We start from the raw sequence: 17,445 nt of genomic DNA on the forward strand, positions 1-17,445 counted from the left end.
TTCAATGCTGAATACTAAACACTTAGAAATATAGCTAATTGTAATAGATATTACACACCTGGCATTTCATTTAGAAATAGGGATTTAGGGAGGAATTGATGTAAAGTGATTCTTGAAATTGGTTCACGGCATTCACTCTTATACTACAAGACAAAAAGCTCAGAAAAACAGGAATATCCAGAATTACAACAACAGCACATAGCACCTGGGTGTAAACAACAAAAAAATCCCACCTAACCTAGGCTTCTGGCAAAAACAGAAGTACGGCAGCTTCAGGCAACAAAATGAACCTTGATAAGCTACTGCAGTATTACCTTTCATGTGTTCTCTTTGGTTTTTAGTATCACTTAATGTGACTACGACTGCAGTAATCATATTGAAGCACAGCTGACCAGTGTGTTGAAAAACTGAAAGTACGTTGAGTGGGTAATCTGAAAACACAAGATGTCAACTTACAAAAGTGATTTCAGAAGCAACTTGAGAAGGTTGCTTCAAATGCTTCGAAGAAACACTCCACTGAGCACACACGTGGCACAATGCAATGGTTAAAATTTGATTTCAAACCTCCAAGACATCTACTCTCCAAAAACAACAAAAAAAGCACCAACAAAACCAAACAAAAACACAAAAGGAAGCACTCGTTTTGAAAACAAGCAACACTTCCTGTGCTACTGTATTGTCTTGGGAGTCTTAGCCCCACATGCAAACTCCATTATGTTGGGCTGTGCAAATATGTTTCTCATTTTTCCTATGTGAATTTCCAAGCAGGTGCACAACTTTTAAATATATTTTACAGAATCCTTACCTATCAGCTTTGGGTAAAAGTGAGCTACAGCCTAAAACATTTATACATCAGCTTTCCACAATTCCTTTTAAGCCAAAACACATGGTGTGATTTTAGGTGGTGAGCATGCGATTTCTGTAACCTGTCTGCAGATAGTCTTTGCTTTTGATATGTTACTAATTATCAATTGACATCAACAAAATTGATGGCAATAAGATAAGTTCATTTCAAATTTCACAATCACGTATGAAATTTTACTAAACAAGAATCACTAAACAAAACAAAGGTAAACAAGAAAAAGTCCGGGCACTGTCCGATTAGATTTCAAAAGGTCAAAAAGTTACTGACATCTGAACGTGAATAAAAATAGCTGGCAGGAGAACAGATATTAGACATTAGGTCATTTAATCCACTCCCTTGCCAGTGCTGCATTGTTTTCTACAGCACACTGCAAGTACTTTTGTTTATAATGTGGGAGAGGAAACAAGGGATGCAGGGAGGGGTGGGGAAGAAAGACTGTCTTTGGAGGCTGGAGCAAAAGAAACACTACAGAAAAACAAGCCAGAGAAAGGCAGCACTCTGGGAACACAACTCATAGGAAATCATGAACGAGGGCAAGGTGGTATGAAAAGCAGCAGAGAAATTCAGAATTGAGCTGAGGGCCTAAAAGCAGAAGACCTTGACAGGGCTGCACAGAGAACAAAATTCTCATTCAGGAACCAGGAAAAAATGGGAATATACAACGCAAATGGATTTACAAGATTTGTGGAGGAGTAGATGAGTGAAATTACTTCTTATTTTTTCCAGTACACTTAGAGTAAGTGGTACCAGCTGCATGTTGTGGTGCTCCCTCGCCTACCCAGCTGGTTCTAAGAGCTGCTGGGTAAGGAAAATGATCCAGGGTCAGAAGCAGGTCAGACTTATTTTTTCCCAAACATGATTAATTTTGTGATCCATCTCATCATGTGAATAGAAAACGGTTATGCTCTTACAAGGGAAGGAGACAACAGAGATAGGCAGGACAACATGAGGGAAAAGATGTCAGGAAAAAGGGGCTGCTCAGAACGGCACAGAAAGCATGAATGTTTCCCAACGGTATGGCCTAAAATAAGCTAGCACTGTAATAAAGCATATTCTGGCCCTGCTTTTGCCTCAAAGTTCCTTCATGACTCTACAGAGACACTTTAAATGCTGTTTAAGTGCAGGCACTAACTAAACGCATTTTAGTTTAGGGATGCCTTTCCAAAATCTGCGTGCTTGATTTGCAAAAGCAGTACAGGTTTAGATGAGCAATTCACTTTCTTCAAGGCTGTGCCCTTTCACACTTTAACAGGAATTTTTATGCAATAAACAGTATGTTATTACTTAATAGTTAACTGTAGTTCAATCTAGACATACGAAGAGGCTGAGCTGAAGTTAACTAAAAAAAGCTTTCTCATTTGTGAATGTTTCTGGAAATGACAACACTAGTATAGTTACTGTAGTTGTGTCTTACTCCCTACCATTAACTAAGCAAAGAAAACTGATGTCACTATGTCCTAATCTCAATACCTTACGTGTTATAACTAGATGCAATGCTTTACTGTTTGAGCTAACACAGAATCTTGTAGCATTAGTTGTCTGCAAATCCCTGGATGAACTCGCGTGAGAAAGATAATCCATGTTTTGTCTGCGGATTTCCTGATGTTTGCCAGTTCCAAGGAAACAGAGGTGCTCAGGAATCCCAGGCTCTCTTAACCTGCACTGGAAAACAGACTTTTCTTATCTAGAAGCGGTTGAAGTGAGATGGCAGAACAGATGAGTAAAAAGTCTCACTCCTGCAGTTGTGTACAGCATTTCTACGTAGAAATCCTTCATCTCCTCTTTCCTGGCTTCTAATCTCATTCCCCTGGGGAGCAGCAGGAACTGCTCTCACAAACTCACTCTTCCTGGATACCTATGGCTGCCAGCTGCCTAAGCGCTTGTAAACCTCCCCCACAACCACTTTATCAATGGCACTGCCTCTGTTCTACACAGGGCCCCAAAATTGCACAACTGAGATGTTGGCCATCTCTTTGAACGGGTGCGTGTGCCTGTGTCTTTGCATACATACACACGTACACACACAAAAAAAACAACAGTGCTTTTACATACACACCTATTTGCTTATAGAGAAATAAGCAAACCCCTTTTGCACGTTGTTAAGCTGTCATAAGCTTTCCTGTGGCAGAGAACCAAACTGAAGCACTAACAAGGTTAATCAGAAGAAGCGTGAGAGGTTAGTCTGAGCCTGTAGCTAATGCTCCATGAACTCCACAGCCATATGAACAATGGTGTCAACATGGGGAAAAGATGGTACAGAACAGGGAAATCAGAAGCAGTGGTGTCCAAAACAAGTCGAAAGCATTGATTTCAATCTAGAATTCCAGTACTTGTGTAACTGTCCCTGTCCTCAACTCACAGAACCATAGTTTTTGGAAGGGACCCTCTGGAGTTCATCTAGTCCAACCCTCTGCTAAAGCAGGCTCCCAACAGTAGGTTACACAGGAAAGCAATCAGGTGGGTTTTGAATATCTCCAGAGAAGGAGCTTCCACCACCTCTATGGGCAGCCTGTTCCAGTGCTCTGTCATCTGTACAGTAAGCAACTTCTTTCTCATGTTTGTATGGAACTTTCTGTGCTCCAGTCTGTTCATTGTCCCTTGTCCTGTTGCTACACATCACTAAGAAGAGCCTAGCTCCATCCACTTGACACCCACCCTTTAGGTATTCATCAGTGTTACTAAGACTCATTCACAACAAAGAGGTAACGCAAAACACGAGCTTCTCAAGCACCTCGTTTTTCCTGAAGCTTTCTTCCCTTTTACCCCCTGGCTCCATTCCTCTCGGTTTTGCTCCCAACAAGCCTACCAGCTGCTTGCCCTTCCCACCCAACCAACCCCAGTTCCAGCTGGGATGATGCTCAGGCTCTCTGGCCCCTCCTGCTCCCAGTGAGCAGGAACGAGGCGCTCTCTTGGCAGCGTTAGGCACAGCAGAGCTCCACCAGACCCCTCGTGGAGGGGCCTCACAGCCCCCACACACTCAGCCCTGACTGCTCCTCACCCAGCACTAACGGAGTCTTTTGGCGATTGCACTAGAAGCGAAAAAAGTTTCGGCAGGAGCGCGAAAAGCACAGACGGTTGGAGCTCCCTGTTGTGCTGCTGCTGCTTCTCCCCTTTAGAAAGAACTTGGAACAGCTGCCCATTTCGGAGACAACCACTAAACTCCTTCAAAAAACAGGATCCGCGGAACTTTTCCTCAGCCAGCCGCAGCCAAAGCACGTCCCTCCCTGGCTGTACTAGGAAGGACAGACCGACAGACCCTTCCCCCTCCCCCCCGAGGGCATTTCCCCGGCGGCTCCGCGAGCCCCAGCGCCCGCAGCTGCGGGGGAAGGAGCGCTGCCTTCGGACCGCCACGCGTTCCTACTCCAAGCCCGGCGCCCTCCGAAGTCACGCCAACACCGCCAAGCCCGGCGAGAGGCCGCCGGCGGCTCAACATCTACCCCCCTCACCTCCCCCCGCCAACGCGTGGCCGCCACCTCCCCGCTGCGCCGCCCCGGACTCACCGCTGCCGCCCGCCCGGCGGTCCCTGTGCGAGTGGCCGAGCACGCCCAGCTCCGCACCGCCGCCGACCCACTCACTGCTCCGCAACTCCCCGAGGCTCGGCGGCGCCGGAGCCACTGCGCATGCGCCGAGGGGCTCCCCGTCCCGGGCAGAGGGGGGCGGGGCGTGCCTAGGAGAGCCGCGCCCACAGGGTTTGGCGCGTGGCGTAACGGCTGCCGGGCAGCTGGCGGACGCTGGCGGGTCGGGCTTGGTCTGGTGGATCTTGCCCGCCTGGCAAAGGTGTTTCACGGGCTGGAGCCCTAAAATCCTCATGTCCCACCCTGAAAATATAGAATCATGGGATGGTTTGGGTTGGAAGGGACCTTCAAGATCTTCTAGTTCCAACCCTATAGGCAGGCTATAGGCAGGGACACCTCCCTCTAGACCAGGTTGCTCAAAGCCCCATCTAGCCTGGCCTTGAATGCTTCCAGGGAGGGGGAATTCACAAGGATGAAGAAGGATGGTTCTTTGTGCTTTCCAGGCTTGGTGCTGTCTCTGGCTTCGCTCCGAAAGCTAGGATCACAGCAGTGGTGCTGTTGGGTAGTGCCTTCATTTTCACCTCAGTGATTTATAGTGATGTGTATAAGGAAAGAGGATAAGGCTGCTCAGAAGATTCATGTTGGATTAATGACTGCCATCTGACTGGAACCACACTGCCATCAGAGCAGCAGCATGATTATCAGCGGTTTAGAAGCAACTCGCAAAAATGGCATCTGGGCTGGCCAGGGGGGAAGCTGGGGTCTAAAAGTCAATGTTCCCCTGTATGGCTGTTGAGACCAGACATTGAGACCATCAGGACTTAAACAGAAGGTCTTTCATAAAATCCTTGGAGTTGGAACAGACCTCTGAAGGCCATCTAGTCCAGCTCCCCTGCAGTGAACAGGGACAGCCACAGGTAGATCAAGTTGCCCAGGGCCTAAGCCAGCCTCACCTTGAAAGTCCCCAGGGACGGGGCATCAACCACAACACTGGGCAACCTGTTTCAGTGACTCACCACCTTCACTGTAAAAGCTCTTTTCCTTATATTTAACATAAGTCTACCCTCTTTGAGCTTGGAGCCATTTCCCCTTTTTCTAGCACCACAGACCCTGCTAAAGAGTCTGGCCACTTCTCTCCTGTAGCTCCCCTTTAGATACTGAAAGGCTGCTATCAGGTCACCTCACAGCCTTCTGCAGGCTGACAAGCCCCAGCTCTCTCAGCCTGTCCTTGTAGAAGTGTTCCATTCCTTGGATCATTTCTGTGGCCCTTCTCTGGATGCACTCCAACAGGTCTAAGGACTTTGAACTTCCTAGAAATTCAAATCTTTTGATGCCATGGGGTGCAAAACACCTTGGGTATTTGAAAGTTGGCTAAGGCCCTGACAACAAATGACCGTTGGTGGATCTATATCTAGCTGAGTCTGTCAGGTCTGTCAGATCTAAGTCTTTAGAACTCTCCACCACTAACAATCCACCCTCCTCCAAATCAAGAGCAATTGGAACAGTGAGACCAACCCTATTGCTGCATATGTTGTTAATGCTTGTGCTATGATAATGTTGGTAATGAATTGTGCCATGAAGAAGAAATTCGGAGAAAACTCAACTAGATTTAGAACAAAAGATACATTTTAAATTGTGGGGCTGTAATTAGAGGTTTTCCATTTACTTATTTCCCATTTCAACTTTACCTTCTGGTCTAAATCATCAGAGCCTCTATTTTGAATTATAGACACATAATTCACTAACGTAATGATTTATTTATTTTCAGAAATGAAACTGTGTGGTGTAATTCAGTATATGGATACCAATTAGGTTCAAACAATAGCAATGAAAGGACAATTCATGACTCATCTGCAACTTCAAAAATATTTTACTAAATAAATGATGATATAGGTACAAATTTTAGAAACTATTTCCATCATAGATTAGAATATTCTTCAGAATGACAAATGACCTCAACTTTGTATGAAAACAATACCAATTAAAATGTCCATGCTGTGAACAAAAAGTAGTGGCAAACTCTCCTAGGTTGCCTGAGTGTAAGATGCTTGCATCTGACCTTTTGCATTTTCTTGTAAGCAGTTGGGACCAAAATGGGTCCAAAGGGGCTGAATTTCTCTTCCTGCCTGCCACAACATAGCAGACACAGACTGCTTTAACATTTGGAGCTCACATGTGTACGGACGACTCACAGAACTTGGAATTGACTCTAATCCTGATGCTGCTAATGTTGGTCCATCCTAAATCTGGGGTTCAACATTTTCTTCAGTGTCTTGACACCTGATTCTAATGCTTTGATCCCTGATGATGATCCACCTTGGTTCCAGGGTGGAATTTCCAGACAGAAAGAGACACATTTGTGGAGGTAGTAGATCTTTTGTTTAGCTACTTTAGGTGGATTTGAAAATAAATTCAAATCCCTGCTCATCTACTTCTCGTATAAGTGGTGGATAAAAAGTTGGGTTCCACTTCTTGGAAATATTCCTCCTTATATAAGCAGATATGTACTCAGTAGAAGAGCAGTAGTAATCTGTCTGCTGACTGAAGTTCCTAACTCCTTGGGAAGCTAAATGACTCTCAGTTTTCATGAAGAGTTCTTAAACCTTCTGTTGTGGAATAGAAGTACTTTTGAAATTCTATATCTGCTTTCATCTCTAGGAGTAAATACTCTTTTGTTTTTCAGAAGATTCTCATAAACAATTATGCAATTGATTGTCCGTCCAGGGTACCATCAGGCTGGGCATGACTCTGGGAAGCCTGGTCTGGTGGTTGGCAACCCTGCACTCAGCAGGGGCATTGAAACTAGATGATCTTTGAGGTCTTTTTCAACCCAGGCCATTCTATGATTCTATGATCAGGAATTCTGTTCCTATATCCTGAAGAAAAGAGGTATAAAAGTGAGAACCTGTCCAAACCTTTCTGGGATGAAAAAATTATCATATATTCTGCAGCCCAAGAGCAGGACAAATAGTGAGACAAACATGGATTCTAGCTTGATAAGTTCTAAAATCTTAATAAAAGAGGAGTTCATGGCTTAAAAAAAATAGAAGGAAGGAGAGCTGTGGCTTGCACAATAACTGTGGCACTATACTGTTTTCTTGAAAGAAGCATTCATCAATATTATAGTATTTACCCTAATTTTAGGAACAGCACGTACATATAGTGTTTTGTTTTGTTTTTTAAGTATATAGTATGAAACGAGTAAAGATACTTTTAAATACGGAACTTGAAACAAGCAAAGGAAAAAAAAATAAACTCATTTACTACCCAGAATGGTGCGTAGTATGAGTGCTGTGTTTCAAACTCACGCATGAAGTTTACCTGTTCATGCTGTACATTATTATTTCTACAGCTAAATTGTACCTTGCACCAAAGCATGGATGTCCAGCCTTTTGGCTTGCCTGGGCCACATTAACTGAAGAGGAATTGTCTTGGCTTGAATATAGATATATAATATAGTTAATATATATAAGCAACAAAAGTTTTTTTTTTTTTAATTAAAACATATTAAAATAAAAAGAGAGGGAAAAGAACTCCACAAAACTAGTGGGATATTTGACCATGCTTTGTAAAACTAATGCATCAGTGTCTGGTTTGATGGAAGTGGTTGCAATTCTTAGTGAGTGCTCAAGGTGCTTATCTGAGATTTCTGATCTAATTTTACTCTTCCTGTGCTTCATCTCTGAAAATGGTTGTTCCCAAATGTATGTGCTGCCAAGAAGCAGTGACATAAATAAGGAGCGATTGTGAAGTGAAGAATATTTTTCTCTAGTAAGATAGGTCTAACAAAAGTCTAATAAAGAGGCATGATCAAATTTCTCTTCGAGTTGAATGCCTGTTTGCAACTCTATACTTTCCATTTCTTTCACAAGGAATGCGTTAACTTATTACATTATTTGAAGAAATAACACAAACTCAAGTTTAATAGTTAAACAGGAAAACTTAAATGTCTGCTTAATAACAAAAACTGTTTTCACAGCCACACACACGAGTGTGTTGAAATCTTATTTTCCGTAATCACTGAGTTTTACTAGCCAAGCAACACAAGCATGTAACGTGTAATACACACGAGTTTTGATCTGACTGTGTGTGGTGGGCATGAGAGGTGGAGTTAGCATTGCACGTGCCCTCCCCTCCACGACATTCTATTGTCACCTACTCAGTCCACACTCAAGCTATGTGCCATCAACTCATGAAAAATGTAGCTAAAAATCACATAGTAATGTTAAAAGTTTTCAATCTTGTTGCGCTGCTTTACTAGCTGTTTCAGATCAGATGTGGCCCCCGGGCTGCAGGTTGGACACATCTACACTAGAGCATTTCCCTGGATGTCTCTCTTTCACATAAAATTACCTTCTTTATTAATAGTCTCTTTGTCATCAAACAAAGCAAACAATGGTAAACAAAAGAGGTTTCTAAACTGCTATGTCAGTCACATATCCACCGCCCTCATTAATCAACATTTTCTTCCCAATGACTTTTCTTCGTCTCCTGATAGTACCACACATTTTGTTGTTCTGTGCTGAAAGGGCTATTTTGATAGCAAGAAAGCAGCACAGTCTGTCCCTCCTCCTTTTATCCCTTGGTCTTGTTTTACCATCTAAATTTTGAAGCTTTCAATAGCACAAAGAAGCAATAGCTGCTGTGGGGAATTATGCAATGTTTTCCAGCATATTCAGCCATTTCTCCCTTCCAGTCATTCTGCCAGGAGCAGCAATCCTTTCAGCCATGTATGGCTGGGCTAGCCTCACTTTTGAGCCCATTAAAGTTGCCTTTTCATCAGCCAGAGGAGTGGGTCTGGCAGTACTGATGAGTAACGTTCCCAAGGAGCCAAGTGTGTTGCCTTGTAACGACCCCTAACCCTGGTGCTGGATGCCTCTGCCCATAACTGCCTCTCCACAGAAACACTGCACTGCAAAATCTTCACATCAGCAGTCAAACTTCACTAGGAAATACCTTGCTGCATTATGTGAGTTTACATCACATTCATTAAATGTACACTTGTGCTATTTCCCAGTGTGTTTAAGTATTGCTTTGTAATACATTAACTCAATTCAAATATTTTAAATTTTTTTTATAATCCTTTATTATTGCAGCACAATGACATTGGAATGTTTAGTGTTCTGAATGACTGATCACTCCCATCTAAATGGCTTTGTGCTTTCAGAGATTAATTTATGATTTGCTGCACTCTCTTCCCAAACACTGACAGGACTTTATGTGTCTTCTGATTGTCTTTTGAATTGTTCAGAAAGAACTATTTTGCATCTGTGAAGGTAATAACCTGAATCACGGTAGACTGCACAAGTGTGCTGTTGATCAAAGGCAAATATTATAAAGTAATTGCAAGTTTTATTGCTATTTTATAACCCTCAGTAAAGATAGCAGACTGCATGTAAGACCTATACTATCATCTGGTCGTGTCCTTTTTGGTTTGATTTGTGGCCTCCACATGATCTATGAGCATGGCACATTTTTTTTTTTGTGATTCTGAGCTTTTTATCTCTCGTAATTTCTTCTGTAGTGTTAATACAAATGCAAAGAGAAATAAAAAGAAACTAAGAAGAGGAAATGTATAAAAACAAACTGAGTGCATTTGTTCTGCAGTTCTTCCTTACACAAAAGTAACTACAGAACTCCAGTGTTGCAGGATATGAATCTGCAAGTTATTTAAGATGTGATAAACCTTGGAACTGAAAATGATATGCCCTTATTGGGGCAACATAATAAGCAATTTTCTAAGCAGATCTTCTGAGTAACTTTGTTTCCCACTGGAACAGAGTATGAGAATATCTAAGCTGATATCCTGGCGGAAAAACAAATAGCTCGTGGAAGAATCCCATTTTTAAATGAGAGTCTAACAACTTTTAGGAAAATTCCAGCTCCCATTATATTTGTGGAAATTAAGTGATTTTAAATTCACGCAGCTATTATGCTGCCCTATGCGTTTGGAATATATTTCTGCATGGTTAAGAAGACAGGAAGAGTAGGAAATAGATGAATGACTTTTCATTTTACAGCACCATAAAAAGCTTTTAAAAGTCCATTTGATATAAAAAATAAATAAGCAACTATGTATAACAGGGCTATTCTAGCAATCTCAGCATCCCTGTAACATCACAAGCAACTCAGATTTCTTTTCCGTGGTTTCCAGTGTCCTCCAAAACACTTCAACAAAATAGCATCCTTGCAATACATTCTTTTCTCCTAAAGTATGTTATGCTATTTGTAATATATATTCCATACACACATTTAATGACAAGATGACCATACAAAAAGGTCAAGTATCCTAAATATAAAGTCCTCATAAATTCAAATGACTGGAAATGGGTTTTACTTTGCACTTTATTAATTCTTGCTGTTACAATTCCACTGAGAATGTCTTATAAGATGCAACACCATATGCCTTCTGATTGTTAGCAAGTCTAAGGAAATCTATATTTATTCAGTATAGTCCTCCAGAACACCATCCTCTATTGTGCTATAATTCTGCTAAAGAACAGGGCTTGTTAGAAGACTCCACTTCTTTTCTGGGCAGAAGAACAGGTCTCATGGGATAAGTTTTGGATTGATAGATCTGATGAATGTGTTGCTGTTCAGAGGGACTTTGATAGAATGGAGGGATGGCCAACACAGTTTTCATAGAGTTGAACTAATGCAAATTACAAGTCCTGGCCCAGAGGAGAAATTACAGTACAAGCTGGGGGCCAACCTCTTGGAAAGCATCTTGGCAGAAAATAACCTGGGAGCTCTGGTGAACACCAAGCTGATCATGAACCAGAAAAATCCTTGTGGTGAAAGAGACCAACAGTATCCTAAACTGCATTAGGCAGAGCAGATGGCTGAGGGAAGTGATCTTTCCCTTCAGCTCAACATTGGAGTGCTGGGTCCAGATCTGTTCTCCTCACTACAAGGGAGTCATGAGCTTGCTGGACAGTCTAGTGAAGGGCCACTAAGATGACTGAAGAATTGGAGCCTCTGTCATTGAGGGAGAGGCTGAGAGAGCTGGAAGAGTGCAGCCTGGAGAAGAGGATGCTCAGAGAAGTCTTACCCAATGTATAAATATCTGATGAGGTATTTATTCTGAAGAAGACAAAGCTAGGCTCTGAGCAACATGCTCTTAGCATCAGTTTGGACCAGAGGATCTCCAGAGGTGCCTTGATTTCTCAGCTTGTCTGTGAGTCTTTCTCTGGATCAGTTCCTTGTAAAAGAGAGTTTTGCAGATGTTAGGATTATGGCAGTGGGTCTGAAAATAGGTCTGAGACAGGTCTTGTGTTTGTACCAAAACCATACAGACTATGAGGAACTAAGCATGTGTAGAAGAGATCTAGCTGCAAAACAAGTGTGTAGGCATAAGGAATAAAGAGCCAGAGTTGTGGGTGGCAGTAGGGCAGGGGCCTGCCCCAGAAGCCCCATTGCTTCTCTCCCAGTGGCAGCAAGCAGACCTGAACTAGGGTCAGTGGTCTGTCATGGACCTGCCATCACCAGGCCAGGGTTGGGTCAGCTCCATGGCAAAGTGGGGACCCTGGCAGGCTAGACTATAGCATGGCCAGGACTGGGCCCTGTGGTCTCCCTCGGCCCTTCTTCTGACCCGGGGCAGAGGCCACCGCTGAGGCTTCCTTGATGTGTCCCTTGCAACACCATGGCTTCCCTACCAGTGGGCTCTGGCCTGTGGCACCGTCAAGTCAGAGCAGGTGCCCACTCCCTGGGCAGGGGCTGCTGGGCCCTGGGCACTCCAGTCCCAGACATCTAAAGCTGTGTCCATGCTGGACTTCAGGTTAAATTAGTAATTGTTTTACAGCCATCTATGACTAATCTAACTGAGTGGTTAGAAAGGAGCACTGAAAGAAATTTTAATGTCAGAAAACATGTGACTGTTACTGTTGGTAAAGAAATCAACCAAAGCCCAGTGAGGTGCTAACTCCTGGTATAAATGAGTAAACATGTGAGTAAGAGGATCTCGGTTCACTGCACCCAAGCCTGCATGAAATCACGTTTGAGCTTCTGTATCAGCATCAGCAATGTAATCATTTGCTTTGGCTCTGAGGCTTATCCTTCTTAGTATTATAAAGAGCTAGTGAGTTGCATGTATTCATTCACAGATTATTTTGAAATGCTTTAGCTATTGTTTCTGGATATCTGAGGAAGCTGGAGAATGACAAAGGAGGACAATTCCTGTTTAGGTAATGGTACCTTGCTTGCTTCTACATAGCTAACAGTCAAACTAGCAAATAATTGATGTGTGGTCAGGAGCAGAAGCAAAAGCAGATATAATATTAAAGGTTATTTTTTTTGTTGTTGTTGTTTTTTTTTTTTTTTGTAAATATTCACCCTTTATCACATTGCATTAATTTGCTATTATCCATCCATAAGAATGATTTTTTTAATATACCTCATAATCCTATTGGGGATGTAGCCAATGGAGGAAGCTATAAGATATTCTGAAAAGCATTCCACTGTTTGCTCCTATCATGACTGACAGGAGAGTAGTAAGGCTACTCTGCAAACAAAAAAAATTGCTTTTCACATAGGTACCTTTATCTTTTGGCAGCATAAATGCCACACAAATGTTGCTTTCTTAAAAATAAGCAAGCAAAAAAAAAAAACTCCAAAACAAAAAGACACCAAAAACCAAAAGCAGAAAGCAATGCCTCCTTTTATGAAAAATAGGAGTTATATATAATGCCAAAAAGATAAAACAGCACATTACCTGAGTGTGGTCTTTCCCTAAATGTTTCCAGGTGCTTCAATTTTTATGCTAAGAAAAGGCAAAGCTGATGTTTCACACTGATAATAATTATTCAGATGTCTCCTTTACATAGTTTTTTTTTTTTTCCTCTTATTCCTAATCCTATTCACCTATCATCACCTATTTATGGCAACAGATGTATTTCTATTGCCTGAGAGAGTCTAGAGGATCCTCACTGCTTTGTCTTCCACTTTGTCTTTATTTGGCATAGGGAAGTCTCTTGGCTGCAAGAATCTCTCCATTTAAATCTTACTTGCACTCTGCTTCATTAAATGGAATTCTGAAATAGATTTGATCAGTGAAACGAAATTCTTGGTGTCTTGTCTGTGAAGAGCTTTTGTACCAAATAAGTGCTGCAGAAGGAGGGTGTCAGGTATCTCTGATATGTCTGCTTGCCTGTTGGAAGGATAGATTAATGGAAGGCAACCTCATCACTCTTTAATATAATTGCATCTTTCAGTGAGGTGATAAGAGAAACGTGGGAGGAAAACTGTTATGGAGATACATGATAGAGCCATGTAACATTACGTCTTTAATTAGCTATTGTAGTGTACAGTCCTGATGAACTAGATAGCCAGTGAACTTTACGAACAGCTCCTGTGAGCAGCACGCTGTACTCTGTAGTAGAGACTTACTGCTCTTGGGGGCTTCCCTTAACGGCCTCCTGCCCAGAAACGGACTTTGTGAACTTAGATTATTTTCATTTGCAGACTTCAAAACAAACAGCTGGGCTTTCCTAGCCCCTTACTGTTACATACCATATCCTTGGTGCAAATCTGGGGCTTTACCGTAGCTCTTTTATTTTCTGTTGCAGTGCCAAGTGAAACAACGTTTCATAAACATTCAGAGTCAGTTTCCTGAAAGCACATTTTATTTTGCCTTCCAGCCCTTGAGAGTATATATACTATCAACTGTTACATTTCACCTGGGAAATGGTCCTTTCAAACTCCAGGCTAGCAAAATATCAAACTTTTCCAACAGAGAGGGAAGCAGTGTCATGCACATAAAACGTGTTAGAAAAAGCATTTGATCCTAAGTATTTGAAAAAAAAACTCACAAAATTTATACTACATAAGGGAAAAAATTCACGAACTATATATTGTTGTGCAATCAGACACTGTATCTAAACTTGGAAGCTAAGGAGACGGGAAGTGTCTTTCTTCGTGTTACTTGTGATTTTACCAAATTCACTGTATCTAAATGAAGATCATACTTTATCCTACTGCATAATTTTCTTCTACCACTGTATATGGTTATGAAATCAGATTTTATATTCTGCATAATCAATAGTCTCCACCAGCTTTCATTTTTAGAATTTAAAAAAAAATCTTAATCAAGATAAGTAAACAGACATTTGAATGTTTCCGTAGTTGCAGTTTTCTTACACTATGTCCTATAATGCAACACATAAGGACAAATTTCAATTTGACTGGAAAAATAAATGCTTTGTATTGCTTTCTGAAGTGGTATATATAGAATCTCCATTAAACAGATATTATAAAGATAAATTTCATTTCATGATTTCATATTCATCTTTCTGGTTAAAAATAGTTCCTATTACTGTTGTGTATTGCTGCTTTCCTTTGAATAATCATACATATGCTGATTATTAAACGCAAGATTGAAATTATGCAAAGAGGAAGCGATTTATTTTGCAATTGAATAGTGATCTAAAGTCAATAAATTTGTTCCTAAGTTGGATTCTTTCCAAATAGGAGATATTCACGAGTGCATTTGTATTAACTGTTCAAGATAATATAAAACATATTTGATTTCTTTTGGTAACTCTCTTTATATAGCTGCATTTGGCTAATGATTTCAGTTTGAGTCATGCAAATCATTAGCTCTGAAAACTAACTTAAAGTTTGAGATTGAAATCAGCTTAATATTCATATTATTCAGGGAAAAAAGTGTGTTACAGATGACTTCTGAAGTTATTGTAATGGAAGACATTACAAATATTTTTCCATTATTGGATGTTGGAATTTTTCCATTATTGGAATCCTAGGTTCACTTTGTGCCACACAATGAATATAAACAAACTGATCTGTTTCTTCTAACCTGTCTTTAGCCTTTATACAAACAGAAACCAAAACAGAAAGTTTTTTTTTTAATTGAATTTCTATATGCATTAGAAAACTGCTATTCTTTTCTGTGTCTTCATGTGTGTATTTGTTCTAAAAATGTTTAGAAATGAAACTTAGGCACAAAATTGATCTCACAGTGTTCTTTGAAATCTGTAGATCAAAGGCACTTGGGAAAACACTTATAATACCTAAAGAACAATTCTTTCAGACTTTGAGACTTAAATCTAGGGTGCAGTTCCATGGACACAGGAGCTGATCTCCTTATGGCTGTGACTGATAAAAGTTTTGTCTTCCAGTTTACCCTCTTTCCTATTGTCCTCTCTGCTTTCTTCTTGCCTCAGCCTACTTTCTCCATCATCTCTCCTCCAGCCCTTCCCTATTTCTGACCCATCCGGTCCCTCCTTGCCACTGCCCTATTCCAGCTCTGATGCTCCTCATGACCTTACCCACAGTGGCACCAGTGTGTTTTTACTGACTCACTTATAGAAATGTACTCTGAAGTCCATTAGCATCAATAGATCTACCAATGAAGAACAAATGTTAGGGGTGTATGGTCTGACCAATAGTCGTCCACAAATTAGTTTAACTGAGAGGTTCAGCGTTCTACAGACAGATAGCCCCTGAATGGTTCTGAGTTCTTCAAACATAGTTGTGGTTTTCTGCACTCCGTAATACAGAGAAAAAAGGAATATCTTACCTGCATCCCTATTTTGTCCCTCAGTTGCAGTATGACAATTTCAAAGAAAGGAATAATCCTAATCTATGTCCAGCACTGACTAATGGAATTATTTTCAGGACATGCATTTCTATACTCCATCAGACTTCATGGTTTCCTTACTGTAGAACAAAGACAGTGTATTCAGTACAAAATTTAATAAAGGGAGAAGAGCATTTACGAGGTTTTGTTCTCCCCATTATAATGAGCCTGGCAACTGTGAACAGGGTAAATCTGATTGCAACAAGAAACTCCTAATGATTTTGCCAAGATGCTATCCCCAGCATGTCTCCCTAATGAGACTGAGAGATTGCAGCTGGTGGTGGTATTCTATTTATTCTACACACATAGAAACATTAACAAGCCTTAGGAAATATTAAGATCCTTCTTAATAGTATTAATGGAGGCAGAATGGGGGGACTTCTTCACAAAGAAAGCAAATTAAATAATAAATAGGAACATTTGGCTCAACACTAGTGGTTTTCTGTCTAAGAGGATTTTTGCATATTTTTATTCTTATAAGAAGAACATTCTTTTGCATATTTATATTCTTATAACTTTAAAAATTAAATCAATTTCATTTTCTTCTAGACTAATGACCTTACTTGACCCAATAAAATCATGCAGTAAGTTTTGTGAAATGATAAATATTCTCCATGTTAATGAAAAAGTCACTCCTTCCAAATTCCAAAAGAATTTACCCAAAGGAGCCTAAATGTACAAAAACACTGAATAGTCAGAGAACAGAATTATAGAGTCATAGAATCATAAAGGTTGGAAAAGACCACTAAGATCATCTAATCCACCCATTGACCCATCGCCACGAAGCCCACTAAACCATGTCACTCAGTGCTATATCTACATGGTTCTTGAAATTCTGTAGAATAGAAGATTTATGTGTGTAAAAGTGAACTCCTAAAATCAACCACAGCCTCAGCTACTTTTAGTTAATGCAATTTAGAAGTTAATGGACTATGTTTTAAAAAAATCACAAGAGCTTTGCTTGCCATAATGTTAGCAGTCATTTAGACATTTAGATTTTTAGTCTTCTATGAGAATCAGAAGCTGGTTTTTCATCTTTTTCTTAATTGGAAGCCATAATTCCAAGACAATGGCTTAAGCCCTTGAGAGTTTGAGGGAAAACATGTATTGTGATAAGAGAGTCACCCTTTCAAAATCACCAGCTCACTTATACATGGCTATGACAGTAGCTGGAATCTGATAGTGCTTGAAAGGCCCCTAGATTGTGCTGCCAGAAAGCAGCAGGGTTGAGGTGCTCCCTTGGAGCCAGGGAGCCAGGAGCTGTGCAGGACTGTGGGGATCTGTGCTTCTGCAGCACTGCTGGGCTGGAATGGAGTCCTGGACCCCTGGAGAAGGCTTGGGGAGGCTCCAGTAAAGCTGGCAGGGTCAGTCAGTCCTATTAATGCACTCTGGGCCTTTCCAGATGTGTAAGAGCATTCCTTTGATAGCCAGTAGACATTTGTCTTTACAGGCAACTTGAACAGAGATCAACA

The 17,445-nt window shown here is 41.0% G+C and overlaps 1 protein-coding gene across 3 annotated transcripts in view; it reads right to left on the bottom strand.

The window, feature by feature from the left end:
• Window positions 1-4,522, bottom strand: part of PRRG1 (proline rich and Gla domain 1) — a 30,924-nt gene extending 26,402 nt beyond the window's left edge. For all 3 annotated transcript variants that reach the window (XM_021407968.1, XM_021407953.1, XM_021407969.1), the window contains exon 1: window positions 4,366-4,522. The gene's annotated coding sequence lies outside the window, so the exon portion shown is untranslated. The remainder of the gene's footprint in view (window positions 1-4,365) is intronic.

Source organism: Numida meleagris, chromosome 1 (assembly GCF_002078875.1).
Source record: "Numida meleagris isolate 19003 breed g44 Domestic line chromosome 1, NumMel1.0, whole genome shotgun sequence".
Taxonomy (NCBI): domain Eukaryota; kingdom Metazoa; phylum Chordata; class Aves; order Galliformes; family Numididae; genus Numida; species Numida meleagris.